This window comes from Raphanus sativus, chromosome 8, assembly GCF_000801105.2.
Source record: "Raphanus sativus cultivar WK10039 chromosome 8, ASM80110v3, whole genome shotgun sequence".
Taxonomy (NCBI): Eukaryota; Viridiplantae; Streptophyta; class Magnoliopsida; order Brassicales; family Brassicaceae; genus Raphanus; species Raphanus sativus.
Genome location: NC_079518.1, coordinates 4,345,670 through 4,360,991, shown reverse-complemented (window position 1 = coordinate 4,360,991; position 15,322 = coordinate 4,345,670). Strand labels below are relative to the sequence as shown.

The 15,322-nt window shown below is 35.0% G+C and overlaps 3 long non-coding RNA genes across 5 annotated transcripts; all 3 read left to right on the top strand.

Moving 5' to 3' along the window:
• Positions 1 to 1,984: 1,984 nt before the first annotated feature.
• Positions 1,985 to 3,625, top strand: LOC130498589 (uncharacterized). The gene is made up of 3 exons (XR_008937474.1): positions 1,985 to 2,508; positions 2,651 to 2,744; positions 2,872 to 3,625. It is a non-coding gene; the product is annotated as an uncharacterized LOC130498589 (long non-coding RNA).
• A 5,940-nt stretch (positions 3,626 to 9,565) lies between these two features.
• On the top strand, positions 9,566 to 11,842 carry LOC108821898 (uncharacterized). Of its 3 annotated transcripts, none has more exons than XR_001944667.2 (7): positions 9,566 to 10,037; positions 10,142 to 10,223; positions 10,303 to 10,369; positions 10,569 to 10,643; positions 10,749 to 10,855; positions 10,960 to 11,194; positions 11,276 to 11,842. It is a non-coding gene; the product is annotated as an uncharacterized LOC108821898 (long non-coding RNA). The 3 variants fall into 3 exon arrangements; XR_001944666.2 differs by having other exon boundaries at positions 9,567 to 10,026; positions 10,572 to 10,643; XR_001944665.2 differs by having other exon boundaries at positions 9,568 to 10,026.
• Positions 11,843 to 13,652: 1,810 nt separating this feature from the next.
• On the top strand, positions 13,653 to 14,786 carry LOC108820806 (uncharacterized). Its single transcript, XR_008937394.1, has 2 exons — positions 13,653 to 13,901; positions 14,022 to 14,786. It is a non-coding gene; the product is annotated as an uncharacterized LOC108820806 (long non-coding RNA).
• Positions 14,787 to 15,322: the final 536 nt, after the last annotated feature.

Genomic DNA, 15,322 nt, shown 5'->3' with positions numbered 1-15,322 from the left:
ATTTTTATAATTTTCTAAAAATATGTATATATTTTTGAAATATTTTTAATTTAAATGATATTTTGAAATTTGAAATGTCATAATTGAATATATTTATTTTAATGATGATTTATGAGTTATTACCATATTTTTAAAAAGTCCAAAAATATAAATCGACAATAAATGTAATATATGAATTATTACCATATTTTAAAAAGTTTACCAAACTTATAAATTAACATTAAATATAATTTTCCATGTCATATTAATCTATAAGGCATGTCATCAATTTTAGTAGCTAGCCATGTCACAATTATTAATCTAGGTGTTTTTCTGCACCATGTGTAGTGATGAATTTTTTTAAGTTAAATTTTATATTTTTCATTTGGTTAAATATATTAAATCAACGTGTACAATATTACTAAGAATCATATAAAATTGTATAGTTATCCAAAATTAAAACTAAATAATATTTATATAATTTGTAGATATCTAAAAGAAACTAATGATAATATGATTTTTTTTTTTTAATTCAGAAAATTTAGAAAATTTTCGATAATAAAAATTTTATAATTATAAAAGTAAAATTATATAATATTTCGAAATTCAAAATGTCATATTTGAATATATTTATTTTAGTGATAATTTATGAGTTATTACCATATTCTACAAAGTTTACCAAAAATATAAATCAATATTAAATGTAATATATGAGTTATTGCCATATTCCAAAAACATTTTCAAAAATATATATCAGCATTAAATGTAATTGTCCATGTCATATTTAACCATATGACATGTCATCAATCTTAATAGACACGTCACAATTTTTTTGTGAAAACGATTGTAGAGAAGACATGTGGCAAAATCACTTCTCAAATATAGACTAGGGGATTTGATAAAGATTTTGACATATGAATGCTTGGTTTATTTCACTTAACCAACTCCTCCGCAACTAAGTCATCACCTTCCAGAACAAAAAAACAACCAAATTATCTGACGCAATCAGCCACGCTATTGTTGACCATATTTAATTAAAGAATCCCAGGTTTTGAAAATTCCATAGTTATAACCTCCATTCCATTTCACATTTCTAACCACATCATTATTACAATTCTGGAGTTTTACTAATATATGATGAAAATTAACTTCTACTCGAAAATGAGAAAATTCATGCTGAGTTCTACAAGTAATAAAACCGTCTTTAATTGTACATGAAGTTACCAGATTTAAATAGGGACTAAATATTATTTGATACATTTATGAGAGTGTAAAAGCAACTATAACATGTCTCCGCTACAATATAACGAACCGGTGCGACACATGTTACTATTACAAGCAAATTACCAAAATTATTTTCATCAAACCACCTTCTACGCTTCAGCACTTACGCAACCTTTAAAATATTTCACCAGAAAAAAACACTTGCGCAATCAGTAATCCAATCTAATTAAACCCAAGCAATTACATAGACCAGCATTCTTTGTTTTCCTTATAATAAAGCTAAACCAACATTTTTGACAACGCAACTTAATAGAAAAAGAAAAACATAACTGCAACCCTAACAAAACCCAAATTATTGTAAGGATTATATTTTATAGGCTAGCCAGTAATATTTATTTCAAAAACTATTTAATTATTCTGATAGCATTGGTTAACTTTGTTTTCATTTAAGGATTCTAACAAATAGGTATATGTATACCCTTTCTAAGAAAAATACATGTATAATGTATACATAAAGAGCAATGATAGTTTCATATCATCTATTTATTTATCTTAACATGGTTTTAGTTATAATGAATAAGCTCTTTCTTTTACATAGTGAAATTATTAGTTTTAAACAAATGTATAAACAAAAGAAATTTATTCTTATGATTTTATAATTATGATACAAGTATACAATTTCTATAATGAATTGTTAAAATTGCTGTAAACATTTATGAGCCTTAGTACTATTTTTAGCTAAAAGTAAATTAAACAATTAAAATAAATGTGTGCTATTTTTATTGACAGTGAAAATAAATAAACTAATTTATTTGATGTAATATGATCTTTTTGTAGTGTATCATACATATTTTTTGCAAATGAAAATTTAAAACACATACTATAAAATCATATAACAAATAATAATATAGATCCCGCCCGCAAAGCGGGCCGACCCTAGTATATCTATCTATTATTATAAAAGAGAGTTGGTTCTCTCCTTCTGACACGTCAGATTCCACCTAGGAAATTCGTTGAACGACATGCCAACACGTGTCACAGTGATACCGTTTCATTTATTCAGAAAGTCATTGTTTAATTTTTGTGGGCTTGCTATTGTTTTGGGCCTATTTGAACAAACCAGCTTCATAAGTTAGGGTTCGTCATTGTTCTTCGTTTCATCGCGACCTCTGAACTTCGTCTTCACCACCGGAACGTTATGGAATCTTCGTGTTAAATCTATTATTAATTCAATCAGTCATGATGTAGCCTTCAATGTGGATGATTAAATCTTCAGCGAGGCGTTGTACCTGCGAATATAAAAAGGTAAGCATTCTTCCTCTCGAAATCATCTTATCAATCTATTCAAACAATACAATAGTTTTTTTTGTTATGTGACAGAAAAAAGGATTTTTTTTTGTGAAATGGCTAACTCCAAAGTTTTTCTCTCTGATTTAAAATCCGGTAGATGTTCTTCCATAGTTGAGGTCAGATTGCAGCGATTCTGGGAAGCGGCAGTGATGAACTCATGTTCGTTGATATGCTATTACTTTGACTCAGAAGTGAGTCTCTTCTTAAGCATTTGATAATAGAAGACCTACTGCCAACATTGCTAGCTGTTCTATATTATTTTCATTCAGCATTTAGCTTCCGCATCTTGATTATGAAACCTTCTCAATTCTGTTTCAGGCGAATTTTTATTCCAGCCACCGTAAGTGCTAACCGGGTTCCAACCTTATCTTCAAGCGCCGGCGAGAGACAAATATGGTCCTAGCCGGAAGATCATCAACCAAGGAGTTCCGATAAGGTTTAACTGTCAAGGAGGAAGCGCTGGTTGGAGTGGGTCTCAACCGACGTGAGTTCAAAGAGAGCCAAGAAAATCTATAAACAAGGTTCAAAGTTCAAAACACTTTCTGGTGTAATTGATTACATTGGGAAGAATCCACTAGAAATTCTCTTAGCATTGATGTTACCTTGAGACAGTTCAAGGAGAATCTTCAGACTATGATGAAGAAATATACAAATACAGCAATGACAGGGTGAACAAGCTTCTGCTTCTGCGTCGAATCCTCATCAACAAAAGTGATATTAGTTGTCAAAGGCTATTTGGGGAGCTGAAGGGATAGCTTTTCAATCTGTTAATGAGAAATCAAAGGAGAGTAAAAAGAGAGTGACAAAGAAGCGTGAGTTGGTGGTCTTCATGTAATGGTAAGAATGCCTAACACGGTAGTAAAAGATGATATATGGAGAATTCAATGAAGGGCATAAATGAAATTACCTCTTTAATCATGGCAGCAGCTTAGATATATAATTATTGGGTTCTCTTTTTATATGCAATTTCTATGTGATCGCAGCATTTTCTTCTACAGTTGTTTTTGAACTTAAATCTTAACTTTCTGGTGTCTTTTATGTGCATTTGATTAGCTTATGAATGTAAAATAAAACGAGCAAGTACTATAGATCTTTGTTTCAGTTTATGCAAATGTTTAAAGTTCTAAAAAAACTGCAACATTTTATGTTAGTTTACAGTATTTTCTTATTTACCACAAGGAAACAACAACTAAATATCAATAAATAATCAAAAAAGTTTTCCACAAAAAAAAATCTGAATATCTCTATATAACAATTAAATTTGATGAAAATATAACATAGCCCTAAATACGTAAAATAACAAAACACATAAATATCTAAAATAAATAGGCAACTTATTTAGAATAAAAATTAAGAAAACAAACTTTTTCCTGAATTTCTTTTTATTTAATATATTTGTATCCTAACAAAAGAATGGATGGTACAGTTACTTTCAAATTTAACCAACAAAATTTATTAAATTTTACAATATGATATTTTTGATAAAATATGTTTGTGATTATAAATTTAAAATAATTTTAAGAATTTTATATAAAATTCAAATAATTTTAGCATAAAATATTTATTTTATATATTCACCAACCCGCCCGTAGGGCGGGCCAACCCTAGTATCAAGACTATACTAAAAGCCGCTAATAAACCCTTCTTAGGCTGTCCACGTCAGATTGGAAAATCAACCACTAAGGGTGCAGCATCCGTCCACGTCATTCTGATCTGATCGAGTTTATTTAGTTTGGGCTTCTCATGTTTGGGCCTGTCTGAGACTAATGTCTGGTTTTCGAATTGGTTATGTGTTTGGTCTGATAAATCAATAAAACTTTGCGTTTTGTTTTGTGCTAGGGCTCTGTTGTTTTTTTTTTTTTTTTTTTTTTTTGTCAGCTGCCCATCTTATCTAGATCAAGTGGTGGTCCGACGAGCCGAGTCTCCGTGGAGTCTCTCCATCTGACCGGGTCTGATCTATATGGGAAAAAATGTATCATCTCTTTCTTGCTTCTTTAGCTAGAGCATCGGCCCGTCCATTCATGTTTCGAGGAATATGAGATAGTCTCACATCCTCAAAATCTTCATGGAGGCCCTGGAAAATCCCGATCTCTGTCGCGAATGCTGGCCACTCCCCCGGATTCGTAATCATGTCCACCAGATCTGTGCAGTCCGTCTCGAAACTTATCGTGGTGATCCTCATGTTCCTCATACATGAAGCTGCCCAGAGTAAACCTTCCATCTCAGCGTGAAGTGCTGAGAGGCTCCTGCTACAAGCCCTCTGTCCAAAGGATACAGAGCCCATTTGGTCCTTGAAATTCCACCCTAAGCCACTAACACTGCCATTATCAATCCATGAAGCATCAATTCGGCAGGTAGGGATTCGGGGTATCCAAGGGGGCACTGTCTCCACTTCTGAAGAATGGGTACCGTCATGTTCCCCCTCTTCATCCTCCTTTTCGTTAGCCGTCCTCCAACATTCGGCCTCGAGTGTCGCATGTTGAAGAGTATCCATCGGGGATACGACTTTCCCATTGAAGAGTTTGTCGTTCCTCGCCTTCCAGATGTACCAACAGATCCATGGGAAGGTATCGAGTTGTGGTCTCAAGGAAGCCACCTCTTTTGTCTTCCAAAACAGAAAGTTCATGTTTTGGTATATAGATATACTCGGGAAGTAACCCGGAAGGGACGGATAGTCCGATAAAGCCCAAACCTGCAGGGCTGGGGGGCACTCAAAAAGAAGATGATTAATCGACTCCACTGGGGCAGCACATCTAGGACAACTCCTATCGGTACCCAGGTGTCTATAAGTGAGCCTCTCTGCTGTTGCCACACAGCCCGAGAGAGCTTGCCACAGGAAATGCTTCATCTTACTTGGAGCTTTTATCTTCCAAACATGGCTTAGAAGACACGTGAAGCTCGGTTCACTAACCACATCCTGTGTAAGACTCCGTTTCATTGATTGAAGTAGATCATAACCGGTCTTAACTGAATATACTCCTGACTTAGTATGGTTCCAAGCATAACCATCTGGTAATAGGGAGCGAGAGGGTTTTACCCCAAGTATCAAAGGTATATCATCAGGATGAAAGAATTCTCTCAAAAGTGGTATATCCCACTCCTTGGTATCATCCTTAATAAAGGACTGAACCAGGAGCTGGGGGAGCCTGTAGACAATATGTTCGGCAGGTCTCGGTGGTCGCGCCCTTGAATCTGGAACCCAAGGCTCACCCCATACTCTCGTATCGTTGCCCGATCCAATTGTCTTCCGTAAACCCGAGAGGAGTAGAGGTTTTGCTGCCATGATACTACGCCATCCATATGATGGTGAGTATGTCCGTCGATCTTCTAAAGGAGAGGTGTGATGATAATACCTTCCTTTTAGAACTCGTGCCAGTAAAGAGTTTGGGTAATGAATTAATCTCCACAGTTGTTTTGCAAGAAGCGCTATGTTGAAATCGTGGAAATCTCGAAAACCTAGTCCTCCCAAATCTTTAGGAGTACAGACTTCGTTCCATGCTATCCAATGTAAACCTCTGCTGTTTTGTTTTGAGCTCCACCAAAAGTTTGAAGTCGTGCTCCTGAGCTTATCAGTAATACCCTGTGGAAGTAAGTAGCATGACATAACATAAGTCGGGACTGCTTGAGCCACCGATTTAATCTGGACTTCTTTTCCTCCTTTCGAGAGAAGTCTCGATGACCAATTATTTGTTCGTCCAATGAGCCGATCTTGTACAAAAGAGAACACTTTCATCTTCGAACCACCAATTTGTTCAGGTAATCCAAGGTACATCCCCATGCCTCCTTCAGAAGAGAACCCTAACGCTTCTTTTATATCTTTTTTCCGAGAAGACTCCACTCGGTTTCCAAAGAACATGGAAGATTTTGACGTGTTTAATCTTTGGCCTGAGGCTTTTCCATATATGTCGAGAATGTCCATGATCTCTTTGCATTGGCTTAATTCTGCCTTGCAAAAGAAAAGACTATCATCTGCAAAAAGGAGATGGGAGACCCTTGGGCTCGCTCTTGCAACCTGAAGCCCAATAATCTTCTTCTCCATTTCTGCTCCATTTAGGAGTGAGATCAGTGATTCGGTGCACAAGATAAACAAAAAAGGGGAGAGAGGATCTCCTTGTCTCAAGCCTCTCTTTGGTAGGATTTTTCCCCTCGGTTGCCCGTTGACTAAGACTTGATATGAGACCGACGTGACACAACACATAATGAGGTCAACTAGTCTTTTATCAAAGCCCATCTTCTCCATCAAAGCTGATATGAAATTCCATTCCACTCTATCGTAGGCTTTGCTCACGTCTGTTTTGATAGCCATAAAGTCTTGTCTACATCTCTGGTTTGTCCTCAAGGCATGAAAATTTTCTTGTGCTATTAGGATGTTATCCGTGATCAAGCGTTTGGCTACAAAGGCAGATTGTGTCTCTGAGATCAAACGCGGAATAACCCTCTTCAGTCTCTTGCAAATTAGCTTAGATATAATCTTGTAGCTAACATTACAGAGGCTAATGGGTCGGAATTCAGACATATCCCGAGGTTTCTTCTTTTTTGGAATGAGGCAGATATTCGTTTGATTCAAAGCAGGATCGAATAGGCCAGTCTCGAAAAAGTCTTGTACAAGTTTAACTATATCTTGACGCATCTCCCGCCAGAATCTCTGGAACAATCTGCTCGTCATGCCATCCGGTCCGGGTGCTTTATCCGGGTTTATATCAAAAAGGGCTTTTCTAATTTCTTGTTCTGACGGTTTCTCTAAGAGTAAACCATTGTCAGCCTGGGTCACCTTCACTGAAATGAACCGCAGGGAATTATCTATCTCTGATGGTGAGGAAGTAGAGAAAAGATCTCGAAAGTATTGAACAGCCACGTTCTCCACCTCGATCTCTCTCTCTACTAGATTCCCATGTTTGTCTTTTATACTGATGATCCGATTTTGGGCTCTCCTTTGCTTGGTGATGCCATGGTGGAATTTTGTGTTTCTATCCCCATATTTGTGCCATTGGTCCCTACTCTTTTGTTCCCAAAAAGAGTTCTCTTCTCTAAAGGCCATAATAAGCTGTCTTCTTAGATCCTCCAATTCTTCTGTTGTAGAGTTTTCATCATCTTCGGCAAGATCTATTTTATTTTTTAATTCTTCAATCAAGACGGCAGAGTTTGTAGGATTATTCTTTCTCCAAGAACTGATTTTATTTCGACATGAGGTAACTTTTTGATGAAAATTCCGAACTGGAATTACATCAAACTGTCCCCACCCCGAGGTTACTGCTTCTTTAAAGCCTGGTTTTCCTATCCACCTTTTGTCAAATCTGAAATTTTTCCTTGTCCTTCGGGAGATAGATTGGATGCGTGCTAGGACCGGCCGGTGATCTGAACCCCATAGTCGTAGGAATTCTACAACTGACTGGCCAAATAAGGCATGCCATTCTTCATTTGCCACTGCTCTATCAAGCTTGCATTTAACTTTTCCGGTACTTCTTCTTCCCACCCACGAGAAGGAATTACCTTTATATGGGAAATCAAGCATCCCACAATTTTCTAACATGATACGGAAAGGGAGGAAAGAGCTCTCTAAACGACGTCTTCCTCCCCTCTTTTCATGGTTACCAGTGATCTCATTGAAATCTCCAATCATAAACCACGCCCCACTTCGGTTGGTACTCATGCGTGACAATCGTTCCCAAACTAGGTCTCGATGTCTAACAACAGGGTCGCCATACACAAAAGTCATAAAAACTGCATGTCCTTCAAATCTGGTTTCAATATCAATCATGTGCGTATCCGCATACAAAATAGTAACCAAAGGATCATCCATATAAAAAAGTGCTAGACCACCGCTTCGTCCACGAGGCTCTACGGTACAAACTTGATCGTAACCATAAGATACTTGCAAATTTTGGAGAACATGACGATTATTTTTTGTTTCTGATAAAAATAAAAATTTAGGTAGGAAACAATGATATAACTCATCAAGATGTTCCTTTGTTAGATCAGCTCCTACTCCTCGGCAATTCCATGCTACAATATTCATTTTACAAAACTTTTGTTTTTTTTAGAGATTTATATGTATACTGGACACATCAACATCGGTAAAAAAACTAATGTGATGAGCCAGAACAAATTTCTTTTTGAAGTAGACACCACCCGTATGATCTTGTATGTTCTTTATCAGTGAAATGCAAAGACTTGCAAGCTTCGTTGCTTCAGCCGTAGCTTTTTCCGTAACTCTTTAAAAAATCCAATTTATTTGAGATCATCACCGGGAAAACAGTCACCACCACCAAGAATTATGCATAAATCAGCAGGGATAAACAGAGATTCCTGGTAAATAATAGAGATCTTCCAGTACTTAACAATAATTCTTGACCCAAGAGATAATATTTTTTAAACTCACGCCAAATGTCTTGACAGCTCAAATAAACAATTCTTGGCACTTGGAACAAAGCCTTGAAACAGAGGACAGCTGCGTAGATTACTAATACGGGTTTTACGTCAACGTTTGCGGAACCACGCTAAGATCATAGCACCATGCTAGAAGATTAATGGGTCGTAGAACTTTAAATACTTAGCATACAGCTAGGAAAACTCGCCGGCGGTAAGGTAATGCGAGAAAGAGGACTTGGTAACTTAACCGGACACTCCTCACAGGCGGGAATGATTAGCAGAATATTCTTCTTGATACTCTTTTTGTATTCCAAACCAGTACTTTTGTTGGAGATGCTTAGATGTTTTCCTCTACCGGATTGGCCTCAGGATACATAGCAAGAGAGATAAAAGTTATAGATTTATTGCACTTGCACCATTGTCAAATCACCATATACCAGGGGTAGACGATGCAAGGCCAGAGGTCTTCGATGAACACAACTTATCTTCGGGATTAACGATATGGAGAGCTGGAGCGATGGAGGCACAATTGGAAAAATATCTCTTCAAGTTTAGATTGAAGTGATGAAGAGAACAAAGACAGAGTTGTTTTCTTCGGGGGCGATTCCGGCAAAAACGAACTCTGGAGGTCGGAGATAGGTCACCGGGAGAGAAGATTCAAAATTTGAAACGGAAGTAGATCTAAAACGCACACCTCGGTAAGAGGGCCTGAGAGCAATTTCTCTCTCTACATTTCTCTCTCTTTGCTAGGGCTCTGTTGTTATCTTCTCTTCAGAACACCATCTCGCCGTCTCGGGTTTTCAAGATCTGTAGACCTACTGTTTCTCCTCTCATCTCTTCACCTCCTTTGTCGTTATATCTTCCCCTCCCATGTGCTTCAGTGTATTTCTTTCCGTTCGACCATGATTGTGATTCTCATTAATTCGAGTATGTATGTCGACGTTTCCGTTTCCTGCATCTCGAATCTTATATATAATGAGACTGAGAGTAGGTTGGCTGTTCAGAACCACTGTGAGTTTATCATTTTATTGAGCGTAGAAAGATTTTTGTAAATCCAATGCTGTCTCCGCCTCGGTTGATCTGCTCATCTCAAAATATTTGGAGGTTTGTTAAATGTATACTTAGCCATCATACTGAAGAATTTTTGTCTGTTTATATATTTATACAAAATATCATCTTCGTCCAACATATAATCTACAAAATACTCATCCTACCGCAGGTAACATCAACCTCAACTCCAGGCCAGCAACGAAGTTTTATTACGACCCCAGCCTTCAAGCCATCTCAGAGTTCACAGCCAGGTATGAACTCTTTAGGTGTTTCTGTTAAACCAAAATTTTAATGGTGTGGTAATTGATCGTATTATACCATCTGCTCCAGCTTAGAAGGCCCAGTAGATGAAGTTTTCCCCTGTATCGATACCAAAGAAGCAAGTTGTCTCGATCAGGTAATACTCCTCGAACCAAGAAAGTTCATCTTCTGCTTATAAAGTTGTATAGATGAATTTTTTTTATGATTTAGCACAGAATTATTAAATAGTTAATCTGCTGCCTTGGTGACACATGAAACTGATTGTATCTGTAAGCCTAGGGTTGTTGAGGTCCTGCAACAAATTGATGGTCTTTTGTTTCTTGCACTGCCTGCAGCAGGAAGCTTGACAAATCTGGTACTACTCTCCGTTGCAACCATCGTGTTAATCCCAGCATCAGCCGTGTTATAAAGTAATAATTTTAATATTTGTTGCTCAAAATTGTTTTTTAAAATATTTATAAATGTATCGTTGACAAAAAAAATATATATATATTTATAAATGTATATGATTTCAGACCGCTCTTCTCAAGGGATAGTTCGCCAAACTTCTCCGATTTTGAGATTCACCTACTATCAAGAAGAGAGGTGATTCATGGGATCACCCTCCTTTTTACTAGATGAGGTTATTTTTAAACTAATCTCATCGTCATATATCTATATTCTAACTTAAAGAGTGACAACAAAAACATGAATTGGAATGGTGTTTGGTCAATGTGATTAAAACAGATGCAATGAGCACATCAGATATGAATAACCCAAGGTTCATGTAGATATCAACGCAGAAGTCAGGGGCAGAGGAAGAGGAGAATCAACAGTGGAGCAAATAAAGTGTTCAAGAAAGTGAAAGAAAAAGCTAAGAAGATTAAGAACAGTCCAACCAAACTTGGTCATGGTCATTGTCATTACCACGATTATGATGTGTACGAAGAAGAATATGGCAAGCAAGAATCAGAGTGACACGGTGAGCCAGATTTGTTAAAAAGACTTATGCGTTATGTTTTTGTCACACTAACGGGTTCTCTGTGTTATGTCGGAATGGCAGAGTGTATACTCACGGCGGTGTAACTGGTCAACTTGAGTCATTGTGTCATCCCGGGAAGCTAATTTTCAGGCACCGCCGAAGATAGTTCCACCAGGGGACAAAGATTTCCCATCAGTGTCTTTGGATTATACCAAACGTCCTGAACCTGAGCCACTACGAGATACTTTTTATGGACACGAGTGGATAGATACTTTGTAGGCGACGTGAGAAGAGAAGCACCGTCTCATCCTCCTAAACTTCACGACATGTCCGAGAGAAAATATAGGATCGAAACTCATCAGATTGCAATAAAACACGCATGTGTCTTTGTTAATTGTTATACACAACAAAGATGTGATGAGGACGTGATGTTTGTTTTATCTCTTGGTGGATGTTGCAGGCAAACCCTTTATCAAAAGTCTAATGCCATGTGTGAATTGGCTTGAAGAGGCTGAGAAACAAAAAAAAATACGACGTTTCTTTTCATTTTGTTCTGTAATTATGTTCTTTTTTAAAAACAAATAATATTAGTGTTTATGTCTTTTAACTCTGTTGCTTTCTCCCGATAATCTTTTGTTGCATTCGACCTTTTAGTGTATTTTGTCAATAAGCCTTTTTCAGATGATTGTGTATGAATGGAAAAATACCTTCAGCTAAGACGAGGTGGCAGTGATAGATTCTTATAAATTCAATCCCTTAGACTATATTTGAAAAGTGATTTTGCCACATGTCTTCTCTACAATTATTCTCACAAAAATAATATAACATGGCTACTAAAATTGATGACATGTTTTATAGATTAATATGACATGGACAATTATATTTAATGTTAATTTATATTTTTAGTAAACTTTTTAAAATAAGGTAATAACTCATATATTACATTTATTTTTGATTTATATTTTTGGACTTTTTTAAAATATGGTAATAACTCATAAATCATCATTAAAATAAATATATTCAATTATGGCATTTCAAATTTCGAAATATCATTTAAATTAAAAATATTGCAAAATATATACATATTTTTAGAAAATTATAAAAAATCAAATCATAAAAGCAAATTAAATCGTAAAATCATTAGTTTCTTATATATATCTACAGATTTTATAAATATTTTTTAATTTTAATTTTGACAATTATGAAATTTTACATCCCTTAGACCATATTTGAGAAGTGATTTTGCCACATGTCTTTTCTACAATTATTTTCACAAAAATAATATGACATGGCTATTAAAATTGATGACATGTCTTATATATTAATATGACATAGAAAATTATACTTAATGTTAATTTATATTTTTGGTAAACTTTTTAAAATATGGTAATAACTCATATATTACATTTGTTGTCGATTTATATTTTGGACTTTTTAAAAATATGGTAATAACTCATAAATCATCATTAAAATAAATATATTAAATTATGGTATTTCAAATTTCGAAATATCATTTAAATTAAAAATATTTCAAAAATATATACATATTTTTAGAAAATTAAAAAAAATAAATCATAAAATCAAATTAAATCGTAAAATCATTAGTTTCTTATATATATCTATAGACTTTATAAATATCGTTTAATTTTAATTTTTGACAATTATGAAATTTTACATATTTTTTAATATATTTAATTAAAATAAATAGATATAAAAATCTACCTAAGATTATAATTTTAAATATATACATGCACATTCTTAAATATAATTCAAAATAAACAAAATTGTTTTTATTTTAATTTTAATGTTCAGTTAAATCAAATTTATATTAAAATACTGATAAGAAAAAGAAAATTTATAATATTAATAAAAAAATAATATAATTTATATTTATCTATTTAAAAATATTTTAAAATTTTTTTACTGCACATGGTGCTAGAAAACACCTAGTTTGTTAATAATTATCTTGATCACCAACCCATAGATATCAAATACATTAACGTAGACGGAGGATGAGGATGAGGAGGAAAAAAAACAAAAGATAAATGCTATACTATCCTTAAAATTATAATTTAATGGTTTCAAAGCAAAATAAAATTTAAACGGATTGTTCACAAAATTTCTTTTAACTAAACTTAAATAAGTAAGATAAAAAAATTCAGATTAAACTAAGCTTAAATCATTTTTATATGTTTTTCATATTACATGATATATAATTTACAGTAATAAAAATAACATATAACTGAGCAGTAGAAGATTCACATTTGGTAGACCATTTTTTTTTTAAAGATCACTTTTAAAAAAATTGTCTGATGACTTATATTTTAGTATTAAATGTTAATATATGCTTAATATAAAATAAAAATAAATATTATAGAAAATATCCCGGGCGTAGCCCGGGCCGACTCTAGTATATATAAAGTTGACTATTCTAGCACCTTATGCAGCCACATCAACATCAGCAAGAAGGGTGGGGGTTTTTATGCCACCTGTCCAGCTCTTTGTTTTTATTGTTTTCGTTTGATTTTTTTTTTAGTTTCAGTGATTTAATTGCAATAGGCTTACGACTTGTCACTGTCTCTTTCCGACGAAAATACGGTTCTTTCTTCGCCAACCAATCTTGGCCCACCAAAAGTCCATATGAATTCCATCCTCTTCTTCGGCTAGGAAACGTCTTCGTAACGCCTCTCCTCTGCATTCAATCTATGTAATTAAGATCCTTCAATTCAGCCATCTCAATACTTGATATTTAACGCATGATAATCATCACCAGTTTCGTATTCTTCTCTGAAACACCACCACTTACCAACACGAATCGCATATACAGACAGAGTAAGAGATATAAACACAGAGAGAGAGAGTGGAGTTTACTGAGATAGAGATGGGAGGTGAGACTTCTTCAATTGCGGTGAAGGTGGCGCTCTTCGGCCGTATCAGTTAACTTACAAGGCAATCAGAGACAACGCATACAGTGGTCCGATGTTAGAGCTCTTGATCGAGCTAACTATTCAGAGACTTCTGGTAATTATTATTACAGATTTAATTGCGCTGTCACAAAGGTCGTTTGTTCTTGCTTACTTTTACTTTGTATGTTTTAATATGAATGAGTCTCTTACTCTGTATAAAGACAGACTTTTAGGTCACTATATGTGCAGTCACAACAGCCGATAAGGCACAATACATGACTGGTCGGAGACCCGTGGAGTACGGTGAAGACAGCTTTGTGATACTAAGCATAATGTTCGAGTTTTGTTGGAACAAGGGAATGTGTTGAGTGTTTTGATCCTACAGTGGAGGAAGAATAGTCTGAGGATGGGCTTTTTTCTTTTCTGAAACTTGCTCTTGTCTGTACTTCTCAGATTCCTTCAAATCGGCCTACAATTGCAGAGATTGTTCAGATCTTGGAGGTCATCAGTTCTCCTGTTCCTCAGCGGATGCTCGATAGTTTCTGAAAAAACTGTATTAAATTGATTTTCCATTATGCAATATTTTCTTTCTTTTTTTTTACAATTCTTTTTGTATAGATTGCTTTCTTTCACAATGGTACGTCGTATCTTTCTCGCTATGTCATCATGAATCATCTTGACCATCACTGACCATTGTTATCACTAATAGGCTTTTTTCCTGAGAATTTGTCATGTGTTTGTAAGTTAGCAAATAGTACAAAGATACAATAATTACTGACACTGAAAAAACTAACTTTGTTTCATATCTACCTGGCATTTTATTGTCTGCTCTATCATCTTTCACAAGTGTGCGTACACATTTGCTTTCAACCTACTTACACCATAACTCTATTTACAGAACCACTCTGTTTCTCATCTTTACAACTTCATTTGGGTATACTAGACCAGGACTTCAAGATTTCATAGCCGAGGATAACACATACCACCACATTTCATCTGCTTTTCAAAACACTGATGAGTTCTCCCTTTGTTGTACTATTTGATACACATCCGATATATGAGTTTTTAGCTGTAATGGCGACACTCAAGAATCCAACTATATTATTGCTACTGCTGCATATACCTCTGAAACAAAACCAAGGTATCAATCAATGACAATACGCAATTACAGAACGTAGAACTTAAGTAATAATTACCCCAATCAAAGCGAAAACCTTTGGCA